We start from the raw sequence: 14,584 nt of genomic DNA, 5'->3' as shown, positions 1-14,584 counted from the left end.
TTGAAGATATCATTGATATTAATTAAGACAATCTTTTGTGCAGAAGGGATGTCATTTGCAATTACAATGGGCCAGGTGCTGTTCCCAGTGGCACCATCAAAAACAGTCCAGCTCCAGCTTTGGCACAATGGACAGAGCAAAACTTTGACATGTTTTGTGTCACTCCCACAGGTCCTGAGCTACAAGAGATAACTAATCTTGCTTTTGGAAGGGTAAATCCCACTTTTCCATAGTTTGAAGTGACTTCAGTGGGCAGAAAAAAAAAAGAGCTAAATTGCATTTGCTTGTTTTGTTTTACTTTATAAGAGTGTCACATTCCCAGATTAGCTGACAACATTGCAAAGATGCACAGAGTAGGTTAAGAAGGGGTGCAATCTCTTCACAGAAGGTCCAGATCCATGGTTCATGGAGTGTGACAGACAAGTCCCCATGGATTTCAAGCAGCTTTTACTCAGGCCCAAGGGTCAAACCCTGGGTCAGATTTCAGCAAAGTAACATCCTGGTGGGACCCCATGTCATTATTAATGCTCTTCCTCTGCATCCCTGTGAAAACTGAAGCTTATAACTCATTTTACTCAGAAGAAAGGGCACGTTTAGTTTGCCTTTCTGGAATTACTTGTACCTCAGATCACAAAGAACACTTATTGCCGTCAGATCAGAATATCAAAGCCAAGCAGTCTGACAGAGAAGAGAGCAGACTCCTTGATTTTGCAGAAATCAGCAAAAGAAGCCCCAGCTGTTGCCTGAGTGAGCAGTTCTAACCTCTGTAAGGCAATAAGTGAGTCCTATGAGGTGCCTAAAATGTGCACCAGAAGTTTAAGAAATTCCATAGCAAAAGCTTCTTAAATAAATACCTCACTTTGCCAGGACTGCTTTGGCATGTTGCGATCAGCAAGAGCACAGGCTGAGTCTGAAATATAGCTGTCGTTATATATAGTGAATGTAAAACTTGACTAAGGTTGTTTACAAACTCCACTTGCTTCTTGGGCACAGAGCAGCAGTGCCCTGTCAAGGCAGAAGGGCTCAGCCAGAGCTCACCAAATTTACAGGCAGTGCTATGAGAGCATATAACCAATTTGGACATGAGTGGTTCAGCTAGTGGAACTTAACATTAACTATCTGCAAGAGTGCAGCTCAAACAACTACCAGCTCTGTTAACCAAGAGGCAGGGCTTATGCAGTTTGGGAAACTCAGTCTCTCTTCCACAGCCCAGCACCACCAGCCTAGTGTACACTTTTGGATAGGGTTCAAGGAGGCATTGCTGTTTTCCAGCCTTTGCTCTGTGGAGATCCGAGCAGGTGTGAATCAGAAAAGTTAGATAAGTGCTGGATGTTCTGGAAAATTCTGTCTTTACAGTCTGCAGCCAGTGAGTACCGCATTTCCTAAGTTGATCTGAAGTCATGCTTTATGTCAGCATATTGTCAAGGATTCTTGCAAAACAGAGCTTCTAGGCCAAGTCACTATTGAGATACAGCCTGAGAAAGAAGCATTTGCAAAAAGCAAACAGCACGGTTAATATTAGGATTTCCTTTCATCAAAACAGCTTTTGATTGCCAGAAATATGGTTTATTGGCCACATATCACACAAATAAACAATCAAGAGAATGGACTTTGTTACTGAAGGGATTTAGAAGGCTTCAAAATTGGATGCAAAGCTAGTTAAAATTATTACCACATAGGCATTGCCAATTCTCCATGCTGTATGCACATGCATACCAGTTGTGTAGTCATAAGGGCTATCTGGCTGAAAGAAGGTATAAGACAGTATTCCACTTTTGCAGAATTGTTTATTTCAGAGGCACAATATGTTCTCCTGACAAGGAAGGATTATACTACACATGATTAGGAGTCTCTCGTTACACTCAAATTTGGATATTGCAGCTCTTATAAAAATTGGTCTCTGACAACACCCGAGTTGTTTAATAGCACTTGGCATATTAGTAGCACACACAGTATTAGCAGGAGTGTAACAGTCGTTGCTAAATAATCTGTGTAGCTTTATCAATGAGCAAACACTGCAGATGCATGGCAACAAAATCTTTATACAATGTGCTTCACGTATGTGAGTCTGAATAATATTTTCAAATCTTCTTTCTCTCACCTGTGACAATCCTCAGAAGATGGACGTGCCTAATATTGGTGGAAAATGCTTTTGCTAAGGGAAAAGGCTTCTTTTCTGATAAGTCTGACATTTAACAGAGTGAGCAGTCCTCATTCAAAGCATAGTCTGCATTTGTCCCCATCTATATGAGTTTAACAATTAGACATTAAACAGTACGTTTTAAGGGGCTCCCACTTTCAAATCGCTTCAAGTGAAGTCCATTAGGGAGCCGTTTGCAAGACTGAGTCAATCAGGATTCTTGCCTAAAGAACTGCTCAATATCTGTTTGACATACATGCTTTGGTAGGTTCAAGACATACATGATATAAAGGCAAAGTAGTCCAATTTTCACTTTCTGAATATCACTAGGAAATGGTCCATTTAGCAAGACTCGAACCTATTTCTGCTAGCCTAAAGACAACCTGAAGCCTGGGTCTACCCTAAAAGAGGAGGATTTACATTGTGGGACCACATAGTAAGTATCTTCAGTTCACAGAGTCTTCCCTGTGATGACCAGACTTGCTGTAGACTGTAGCACTTCATATTGATAAAATTGATGTCTGCACTGGGAGACTTGAAGAAATGCTAACAAGCAAATCTACCCACAAATGTGACCTACAGCCAGCCAAAAATTAAAATACACTGAAGGGGTGTGAACACAATACCATTCAATGAAAGATGCAGCTTTTCAACACAAAGGTTCACTCAGTAATACTACTTTTAGGTGAATATCATGGATTGGAGTTCGGACTGGATAAAGAAGATAAAATAAATTCTAAAAAATTCAATTGTATCTTTTTTAAACTTAAGACACTACAGAGATGACTCAGAGCATTCTGGAATGGGTTAAGAGGTGCCCTAATCTGAGCTTTGCAACCTGCCAATTGACTGAACTGCATCAAAATGGAATCATAGTATTTTCAAACTGAAGCTCTCAGGGACTGTTTCATAGCACCAGCCATGGATCATCACAGGAGATGTATTGGCCCATCGTTGGCCTGGACAGTGGTACCTTAAGGTACACCAAAGGTTTATACCTGATCTCCCTGGGCAAGTCAGCCAATGCCCTTACATGGAATATCATTAGCCCTTGGAAATATGACTTCGCACATTGGGAGACACACCGATATTGTTGTGTGTGGTCAGATGAGCTCATTCAGGGCTGGAGTACGAAAGGAAAAACTTTCACCATGACGGTTGGGTGTGTACCTGAGCCCACTCCTACCAAGCCAAGCTGGGAGCCCCAGCTCTGTGCTCCCTGGTGCTACCAGCGAGGGGAAGCCTTTCTAGTTCAGACCCCCAGATTATAAGGAAAGACACTGTCTGTTTGAGTCCAGACAGTGGAACACTTCTGTACTTGTGGGAATCATTATCCACATGAAGAACAACCTGCCTACCAGGTGACAGAGCACTGCCTGTGCAGTGTCACAGGAGGAAGGGCAACAATATGTTCCTCTCCACGTCCACCAGCTGAGCAGCACTATGGCCCTTGTATTCAGCTACTCTACTCCTAGGGGCATATTGAATGCTATCCTACCAATAAGAGTCCTCTAAGTCAAATGAAAAATCCAGTGTCTCCTTTGCCTTGCCCTGCTGGCCTTCTCTCTCCTTCCCTCAGTAATGGTGCAGGACACTGAAGGCCAGGTGTTCCTTGACAGCCGGTGACATGATTTATATTTCCATGGCACATTTCACACTAATGGATACCAAAGGACACTTCAAACAGTCTTTCATAGAGCAAGTCTTATACCTGAGTTATGATAAAGCACTGCAGCACATAAATATCACAAAGTAGCCTTATGACAAGCAGCAGAGATGAGTATTAAAAGTAGCTCCAAAGGGAATTTCGTTACGTGAATAGAGTTTCTTACAATGGTTCTGGCTAGAACATCAGAACCAATATTATCCCCATTCTTACAAATAGTGGCACAGAAGTCTCCATAGCTACAAAATCTTCTGTCTCAGAAGATAAAGTGTCCTGAGACAAAAATCATACAGAGAAACTGGAATTAGTAATAAATCAAAAATAAATGAGTTCCATTTACTGGGTCAGTCTTCACCACAACCTATCATAACCCTATGTCTTCCCTTCAGCACTGTCTCATCAGGCTCGTAATGACTTGTGATGAGATCCCAGCCCAGCTCAAGGCAACATGTCTGGATGCAGAGGGCTAATCCTTTGCTGATGTACCCTGACTAGATGTCACTGAAGTTGATGAAGTGGTAGCAATTTACAGCAGCTGAGAATATATCACATAAGGTAATCAGACTTAAAAGAAATATGATGGCAAGGGTCCTAAACATTTTCAAAACACTGCTGTCAGAACAAATCTCAGCGTACAAAACCCTTCTTTGAGAAGTTGTTAGAGACCCAGATGGGTTACTAGCTTATTTTATCCTTCCTGGAAGGAAGCCAGTGCCCTGTGCTCCTTTTCAGTCATTATTATTCCTGTACCCTACACCCCAACTCCGAGGAGTCTTTGGTATCACATCAGCCCCAAAAATGAGCTTAAAATTAGCCAGATATTTTGCTGACCTTTTTTTCCCTCCCTGCCTTGGTAGCTAAAACTTTAGCTTAAAACATTTATTTTTCATTCAGTCTGTGAAACAAGGAGTTTCTAAACAGATCAAAAAGCAACCTGTAAAAGGCAATTAATAAAATATGCCAGTGGTCCCCAAAATATTCAGAACACTTCATTCAACAATGCGTTGAGACAGAACAGCGGCAAAGCTACTAAATAGCATATGACAAAGCAAAACCCAGGAAAAAGCAAAATACTAACTTGGATTTCTTACCATCTTTTATCCAAAGTGCTTTGCAGACATATCTGCATATTATATAGGATCATTCATCTAACTGAAATATAGCTGGCTTCACATCAGAACTAAGTTGTATAACAGCACGTAATAAAACTATATAGCAGATTCAGAGAGAGGAAAATGAAGAGTAACTGTTCTAGTTGAATTACAGAACAAACACCAACTCAGCAGAATACTACTTTCCCTGGGTGAAATTTAGAGGAACATCGAGGATTGCACTCAAACTTGTGTGGAAGACATTGCAGCATCACTAACAACTAAGCATTTGGGTTTACCTCTAAATGAAAATATACTACCTCTGGCAGCAAAACGTGTCTACTAGTGTTAGAGAGGGCTCAAGTGATACCCAATGAGTGATCAACATTCATTTCTGAATCATCTGCATTTCCTCAAAGGTCTCCCAACTGAGCATCAATCACTGAAGCCTGATGAAGACTAATATTTCTCAGGAGCCAGTAGAAGCATAAACCCAGCACAAAACTGTTTTTAACACTTCGGTTAGGCCAGGAGCACTCAGTGGGGTTTCTGAGAGAGACCAGTCAGGCTACAGAACATGGTTGCTTTTACTCTAAATACTGTGGTTAACAGTATTTATGAGAATTAAGTCCCTCATATACCAGTGTGATTGCATGGGGAAGGTAGGACTATACTTCGAGCTGTGAACCACATTAGCTAGTTAAGGTGCATTATCCTCTTTAGCTACTGGAGCTTGGAGATCTGCACAAAGGTTGCTGACAGGCCACTGCACTCATGCAAAACTACAATGCTAATTGTTGCTATTCATATAGAAATTTGCTATTGTATTCTTCATCACAAAATGCATGTTAGAGGCAGGAGCCTTGCTCTTAGGTGGCCCTTCATTTTCCTCATGGACTGCAAATGCCCAGCTCTCACATATCTGCATCATAACAAATTTCACATATTCAAGTGATGAGATTTTTATTCCAAAATCTCTAATGATGGATATCTGGGGGAGTCAGCTCTGCTCAAAAGCCTTAATTCTGATAATTTGCCATATCAAGCCTCAAAGTGCATTGAGTTGTAATTGGTTCCCACATAGAGGTTTTCCTTTGCAAACAAAGGCAGAATCTAATACTGCAGAACCTAATCTATTTCACAGACTAAGGGTAGTAGCCCTGCATTGGGGATTTCCTTTCTTTACCTTACAATACACAGTACTTCTCAGTGGCCTGTCACAGCACTGGAACCAGAACTCCTCCTATAGGTAGACCCATGCCTCTTTACAATTTCAGCAGGCTCAAGAGATTGCAGAAATATAGGACAGTAGAAACAAAAGTATAATCCATCCTTCCTCCCAACCAGAGGTTTGCCAGGCAAACTAGTCTGCATGTCTTTTCCCCAGAGAAAGTTGCATATTTGGTGGTGAGAAGTGAATGGGATACCTGGGCTGGTGTTTCATCACCACACTCCTGCCTCTGGAGTGACTTCTGCTGACTCATAGTAAGGTGCATCCCCTGCTGAAGCAATATCACTTTTTGCCACTTTCATCCCTGTCCTTGCCTCCTCCAGCCTCACAGCACAATTACAAGATGGTTGAAGGTATACTTGCCCTCTTTTCTTTACAGTCTGTTTCTCTTCCTCATTCACAGATACATCAATAAAGTGACTGTTTTCTGTGGTTAAAGTTATATCCCCAGACATTTTATACCTGTAGTCAAAGTAGATTTGACTAGTCTGAATTCACCTTTGAAGAATAAATAGGAACATGGAAAAGTGCTGGAATCAAAGCTATAGCAATCAAAGATTGGAGATCTCCAGCTATGTTTTGAGAGATTTGCTCTGGATAGAATATAGCCCTTCCAATTTAAGGAAGAGCAACTACTGTGGGACTCTTTTACCTCCAAGTCCTCATATGATTTCTCATCTCCATGTAGCTTTTTTTGTTCCTAAAAGCGATCCCTTTCCAAGCTATGGTATACCATCCTGAACACAGAAAATAATTCCCCAAACCAGGGAGCTTACTGGGATAGACAAGTCAGTCAGCATGAACTGATAAGGAATAATTCAATACAGTTTATTCTGCAGCCTCTGGCCCTGGGACACTAATCCAGAGCCTAATAAAGCAGTAATCCCTTGCTGATCCACAGGCTGTTTCCCATGCTCAGCCTGACATCATTACTCCAGGTTATATCTGCTCTCACCACCCTCAATCTCTTTCCCTCCCTTCTCCCCCACCTTGTACGGTCCTCGCTGGTGTGAGATCGTTACAGATACCTTTCAGGACCCACCTGATGAGACATTGATATTTAGTTATTTCAGCCTTCCCTCCTGAATCTTTGCTACCCCAAAGCACAGGCTGTTTTGTTTACTTTTTGAGCTGGTGGGGTCAAGATTGCCTAAGAAATGTCCCTGGTGCCCTAGCATGGAAGCTGTTTTCTGGTTTCCAGGGAGCTGCTGAGAGTCAGTACGGGGAGCACCATCACCTCTGAAAAGGGTTCCTCACTTCCCCAGGCCCTGCGACCTGCCCCTGAGGGGGAGATGTACAAGGTCCCAGATACAACTTTACAATCTCTGTTTACTCTGTCAGCTGCTCACTCATCTGTAACTGGAAGCTCTAAGTCATGTAATGAATCAGCCAACCCTCCAGTTCACTTAATCTTCCTGTAAACATCACTAGCAGGCACAAGTGAGGAGGAAGCAAGGGAAAGAGTCATGCAACTCCCTGGCAAAGTGTGGGGCTACAGTCCCAGGTCAAGTTCTTTATACAGCTTGGTCTCCCTGTGGCCACTTGCAGATGACACAGAAAAGGTAAGTGGTGCAGAAGCATCAATCTTCTGTGTTAGTCTTATCATGCTCCTAATAAATAGAATTGCCCGAGGAACTGAAGCACAGGGTTTAGTGTAAGATCAGTAAATATTATTTATTCTGAGACCTCTGGATTTTCTCAGTCAGCTCTCACATGTCCAGCACAAATGGATCTTGCAGAGATCTTGCTTTCAGTGGTGTGCTGGGATGGGGAGTTAGCTTTACAGCATGCTTTTACTTAGCAGTGATCTGGAGCTTAGTTCCAAGCTTGCAATCTTTTAATTTAATCAGATGTCCCTTGAATAAGATGCTGTATTTTACACATGCCAAAGAGGTTGATATAGGGAGACCTGAAGTGCTGTTCCTCTCTCACCTTCGGGAAAGTTCACCACTAGAGTTTATCCTGAGACAAAAGAGTCAAAGAGAAAAGAAAAAAGGACCTTTAAAAGGATATGGGAAAACAGATACCAAATGCTCCCAACACCCATTAACGCACAAGCACAAATTATTTGCTTTCAGCAAACAATTTCAGTCTCAGGATGTCAAACGCTTTTACTAGCTGTGAGTATAAGGGTTGGAGGGTACATTACTGGGTAGGCTGTTGTGAGCTCCCTTGATTTTGGAGATAAGAAAGGCTCTTCATCTTTCATGTGGATTTAACTTTACTCCAATGTTTAAAAACAAAGCAGCATTTAAAGTGATCTGTGTGCTTCAAATCACAAACAAATTCATGAAACACAACAGAGCCACAGCAGTTGCTGGTTGGTAAGATACTATTTAAAGAGAACTAAAGCTGACTATATTTTCCATCTGTCTCTCCTGGATCCCTTTCTTCTTCTCCACTCTCCAAATGACAAGGAAAATGGATGCACTATAAAAATCAACAAATTGAGGTGTTGCAGCTGCTTGTTTCCTGCCAACTAAGAAGGAATAGAAATTCAAAAGCAAGTACACAAGTCATCAGCAACAGGACTGCCATAAAGATGTGCAAGATGTCTCTTATGCCACATTCACAATAGCTATGTATAAACATTAACTGTGTAACAATAAAATCTCTTGTCTGAAGGGCCTCCCTCCCTTGGTGAAGCTTCTCAGAGCTGCCCATTAGAGGTCACCATCACCCAGTCACAGCAGGAGCCCCTGCAGATGAAATCCCTAGCAGCAGACCTCCAACCAAAAAACTACCTCCAAACAAAAAGGACAACCACACAGAAAACACACACTCTTCTTCAGCCTATTGTATGTGAAAGGAAAACCTTAGTGGGAAAAACTGAGGTTAGGAAAATAGGTGCATGTGACTTTGCCACAGGTTTGAGGAAGGGTGCCTCTGGACCCCACCAGCTACAGAGATGAGCAAACTTTCCCTTGCAGTGTTCAGAGCAGCCTCATCCAGCACTCCCGGCAGCAAGTTCAGAGAAGTCATGACTTCTTGGACAAAACCAAAGATTTAGGCAGGCAAGCTATGCCCTAGGTATTAAAACTACCAAGCCATTCTGGTTTTAATTTCAGCTGCCAAGAGTCAAACTGCAGAAGAGCAGCAGACTGATAGACAGGACATGGGAACTGCCTCTATTTCCCATGGAGAGCCATGTCCCTGCTGTGTCCTCCTGCCCTCCATCCCTCCCATGCACAAGGGAGCACAGCCTGTCATGAGAGAATAACCATGCTGTGACAGTGAGATATAATGCAGCAGCATCTACCTGTCCTTCCCAAGAACTTACTGCGTCTCTCAACCAAAACCCATCCCCCACCCTCCCAGGGGGATAAGGACACAACACATCCCTGATGGCCCAGAGCTGAGTAGAAGAGAAAGCTTGGTGACCTGGGACAGTGTGGGAGCACAGGCAAAGGGACATCACAGCATCTCATGGCTCTTGAGATAAACAGAATAAAAATGTCAAAATATCCCCAGACCTCAAGCTGTCACCTATTTGATAGGCTCTGTGTCTAATAAACTGCCTATAAACGCTGCAGTTACATTGGATCCCAAAGCAGGTGGCAATTCATCAGCCAGCTGCATCCCTCCCACATGCCACTGTTTTCTGTCCTGCAATGAGGAGAATTTTCCACTTCTCTCATTTCTCTGCCAAGCACACAAGACCCTCATGGCTCCATCCACAGAGCTCCTGGCTACCTGTTGGCCCTCAATGTGACACATCTGTGTCTGATGGCACTCATGGGACTGAACATAAGGACTGTGATGCTGCTGTGTTGATGTCTGAAGATGTAAAAGTCAGGCTGAAACCTCTTCTTGACCCCATTGCCCACTCCTCCCTCCGACAGGCCAAACCTGTGACAGCAATGCAGTCCCTCCCCACGAACACCTTGCATCAGTCCAACTGCTCCTACCCTGGTAGTAGCTTGTCCTTAAGCACCTGACTAGCTCATTTGAGATTACAAGCATATGTTTGCCACATCCCTGTCTATAAGCCCTTTATGGACTTCCAGCAGCATGGAGGTGGAAGGGGGCCTGAGAGAGGGGAAGGATATTTTAGTGCTGACTAGGCTGTCCTCCTGACAAAGGACAATGATAACTCAGGATTCATCCTCTGCAGCTGCTCCCTTCTAACTGCTTATGATGAATATTTACAGAAGGGAGGGGGGGAAATATGAAAGATCTGTCGGGATTTCTTTTTTCAGCAGGTTTTCTTTCAGAGAAGAGGCCAGTCTGACAGCATCTAGGTTGCCTCCAGCCAACTGGCAGAGGCACTGCAAGTTTGTGGGAAGGGAAATCAAAAATGTGAGAGAGCTTGTTTTGCTCCTTCTTTCTCTGTCTTAGCTGCACATTCCCTTGTAGAGATCTTTTATTCTTTCTTGCTGTTTCAGATTTTGCACTCATAAGCATGTTCTTGATCTCCAGACTACATTTAACAACACTTTGAAACAGTCCTCAAGGGGAAAGCTGGGCAGCCTGCTCTACTTAGCCCTGCGGTTTGGAGAAGATGCAAGTTTATTTTGCTGAGCAGTCCCACGGGAGCAGCGGGAAGCAGCCCACAGGTTTGTTCTGCCCTCAGAACCTGCCATGATATTTGGAGTTTGGAAGGAAGACACTCCTACTGGAGGAGCAAATAAGCAGCTTCTCCCCAGCTTCTGAGCTACAAAAGTCTTAGCCCCATGAGAGGGTGGCAACAATTCTCCAACAGGCTGAAATACAGCTCCTTCAAGCTCCCACTCTTACCTTGAGACTGCCACGCAACTCCCCCTGCTCTCTAGGCATCACTGAACACTGCCCATCAGGTTTTTCCACCTTCTCTCCCAACTGTGGAGCCCTCTGTGAGCACAGGCATTTTGTGCAGCCACTGATGGATGCTGATGGTTGTGAGCGGGTGACTGAGCACAGAGAACCCCTTCTCATAGGTTCAGTGGCTTGGAAGAGTTCTCCTCAAGGGGAGAGAACACTACAAGCACAGGATTGTCTCTGTCAGACGGCTCATTTTCCTTACCCCTGTCCAAGTGAGCAGGAGAGTGTTGTCTGCTTGCATTATAGCGATTGCATTGTTGATAAGTTGCAAACAGGCAAAGAGTTCACTTGAGGGAAAATGCAAAGCACAGCAGAAGAGGAGAGACTTTTTTTAAACATTTTTGTCTTTTTTTAATCACAGTTATAAGACCTCTGGTGGAAAATCTATACCTAATTAAAAGTTTAGCAAGCCCAAGGAGATATTCAGGGCTACTGAAACCAACTGGTGGGAGCCTGAGACTTACCAGCCCTTAATATGTTAATTGACAATGTACTTGAGAGAAGAACATGACCCAGAGCTTCACAGAGTAGCAAAAGCATTGCTGCTGGGAGGATCAGATGAAAAGTTTTCAAGTTGTTGGCAATAGCAACCATTGTTCTTTCAGGAGGAAAGAGAGAAAAAAGCCATTTTAGAATAGAAAATTACAAAAAAAGTCTGCCCGAATCAGTCCTACAATCACCAAGGCTGGTCAGTCTGAGTTTCTGTCGTAAGCATTTCCACCACGAGCTTAAAGCAAATGGTAAGGGCAATTTTGATGGAGGGGTGCAGAGAAAGATGAGGCAGCAGGTTGGGAGAGGCAGGTAGGAAGCCACCACACACAGGGTTAGCTAAGGCAAAGCTTTGGCTGTGTAACACAGGCTAGAAGAGATACTTGGAGTTTTGGGCAGCTGTGTTCAGGGGAGCATGACTTTGTGTATGTTCCTTCTCAATAAAGAAAGCTGCACAAAAGACAGACTATGCACTATCAATTTCTTATTAAAACAACCCTTGCACTCTTGAGCCTGTTGCTCAGGTCTGGAGGTGGTACCGGCTACTGAAAGGGTTTCAAGGGATGCCGCCTCTTTTGCGACAAGCACCATGAAGCAAACCCCAGCAGAAGGGCTGGTAATGCAACTCAGGGTACAGGGGAGACAGAAGTGCCACTCAGAGTCATAGAATCACTTGGGTTGGAAAAGACCTTTAAGATCATTGAGTCCAACTATTAACCCAGCACTGCCAAGTCCACCACAGCTATGCATCTTTTAAATACGCTTAGCATCTCCAGTTCCAAGCCCAGGGCACACAGGATCACAAATGCAGGTCAACAAATACAGAAGAGTAGTCAGAGGATTTAACTCTGGGCCCCACTAGTCCAGACATCCCCACCTCTAAGTCTCTATGAGGCCATTGGCAGAGGTGCACGCAGGTGATCGGCTCCTCCCACCCCCCTAAAAAAAACAAGTCCCAGCACAGCAATCCCATGGCCTAGTCATGCACATATATTGTTGGGGAAGAAACCCCCAAACTTGGTACTGCTTGAGCACCCATCCCTGAGTTATTGAGGAGATACCATAGCCTGAGCAGTAGTGCTTTTCAGTCCTAGCAATAGCAGGAGGCAGACAGAGTATGGGGGAAGGAGACTGCCAACCCCCTCCCCTGCCACCCCCGCAGCACAGGCAGACACACAAACTTACCTTTCACTCCTTCTTTCACTGACTGTCTTATCACCATAGCAACTGTAATCCTAGGTCATACAGCTAGGAAAAAAAAATAAATATAGCACAAATGAAGATATACACTATCGCCAAACACAGCCTCAGTGGTAGAATCTAATTTTCATTAGAGGCATAACAGTGGTTTTGCATAATTATACATATATTAATGCCAAACATGCCCATCTTCAGTTAAAATTCATTAATTCAGTTCTAAATAAAAAGGATTGCTCATTGCAGGATAATTTCTTTTTTTAATTATTATTTTAAAGCAGAAAATATTTCTAAAAGCTCAAGTCATACTTCCACAGCTTTTTCTTAATCCTGAGATTAACAGGGAAAGGAAAACACAAAGATTAAGCCAGCTCTCAAGTAGAAACATGGCATAAAACGTAATAGGAAACTTTGCTGCTTTTGCAATGTGAGGAATGAGAACAAGCAATAAAAAATTTGGCCAGATGCTGCACTGTACCTGGAATTGAGTCCCAAAGGAAAAGCATCTCACAGCCTTTGGCGCTTGTGGTGAAAGCAATACAGCAGCATCATACTGAGAAGGAACACACTGCTGCAAGTGACTGAGTGCAGGTTTGGCTGGCACCAGAATTTACTACACAGCTTGAGGTCAGCCTTTACAAGAGGAGGCTTATTTACTCTGACAGCACAGATGCAAGATACCAGCACCAAAGGACAACCCTAGCCAAGAACATCCTGTAGAGTGAAGAAGCCTTTCCTCTGCATCCTTCCTTCTTTAAGTTGCTCCTACTACCTTCAGGTTCCTTCATTACCCACTAAGTACAAACACCCTGAGGATGGTACTCTATACCCCTCTTTATTACTGTTTTCAGGTGGGCCTCATCTGAGTGATGGGGAGCCCTTGGTGCTGGTCAGACCCCGCCTTCCTCGGTTCAGTATGTGGGGCAGTGCCTGGAGAGTGCTTATTGTGATTGTTCACGTGGCAGGTACCTGGGCGTGCAGGTGCTCTGAGACCTAACAGTGAGCTCTTGCATTGCAAGCATGCATGTGGCTCTAAGGAAGCTTCCAAACCCTGACCTGCTGCATGCTGGACTTGATACAAAAGTAAATGCCTTAGGAGGTGTCTCTAACTGCATCGATATCCTAGCCAGGAAATCAAGGGAGAAGCTACTATCTGGGTTTGTCTCCACAGAGGTTTATTTAATTCCTCACTTACTGAAAAGGCAAGGAGAATGAGGACAAAAGGGAGAGGAGGACTTAGCTGGAGGGAAAGATTTGCAGGTAGAGGAAGGACAAAGAGAGAGATGGCAAAAAAATGGAAAGACAAAAGAAGAGATGGAGAGAGATCTGCCCTAAACAGCAACAGGAATCTCCCATGGCTGTCGATCTCTCGTTTCTCTCCTCCTTGTGTTGTCTTTAGTGCACAGCAGGAGGAATAGAGGCTGAGCTCCAAGCTCAGACAGTGAGAAGGAGAAATCTCGCTTCTCACCCATGCCTCTGAAGGAGGGAGATGGATCTCACTGCTTATCTGTCCAAGCCTGTGTCTGCCCCAGCCAGGGTCTTGCTCCCCCTCTGCAGCAGGGAGCCCTCATTGACACAGACTTATTGGGATGTGTAGTGGATCCAAATGTGGCCCCTTCACCCTGCGAGCATCTCCTGCCCCTGCCCACATATATGAGCCCTGGAAGCCCATCTGTCCATAATAAAAAGAGAAATAACAGCTTGCTTCAGATGCTGCTTGTCACAAACTTTTTCTTTTTTTTTAATAATGAACATACACCTCTGGCCCAGTTATGCTTGCTCTATCTGTCCTTCTTTCTTGAGTGCTGGCCCAGACAGAAGAGGTGCTTTTTAGGGAGGTCAGATAGGGCCTGACAGAGAGTCCTGCTGGGCACGAGCTGTGAGTTCAATGGAGGGAAGAACCCACCTCCTTTCTAACTATTTTATCCTCCATGTAGTCCTTTAGGCTGGCCCATGTCTGGGAAGCAGAA

Source organism: Manacus vitellinus, unplaced genomic scaffold (genome assembly GCF_001715985.3).
Source record: "Manacus vitellinus isolate BGI_N305 unplaced genomic scaffold, ASM171598v3 scaffold_5_pilon, whole genome shotgun sequence".
Classification (NCBI taxonomy): Eukaryota; Metazoa; Chordata; class Aves; order Passeriformes; family Pipridae; genus Manacus; species Manacus vitellinus.
The sequence above is the reverse complement of the archived record's forward strand: the minus strand, read 5'-3'. Positions refer to the sequence as shown.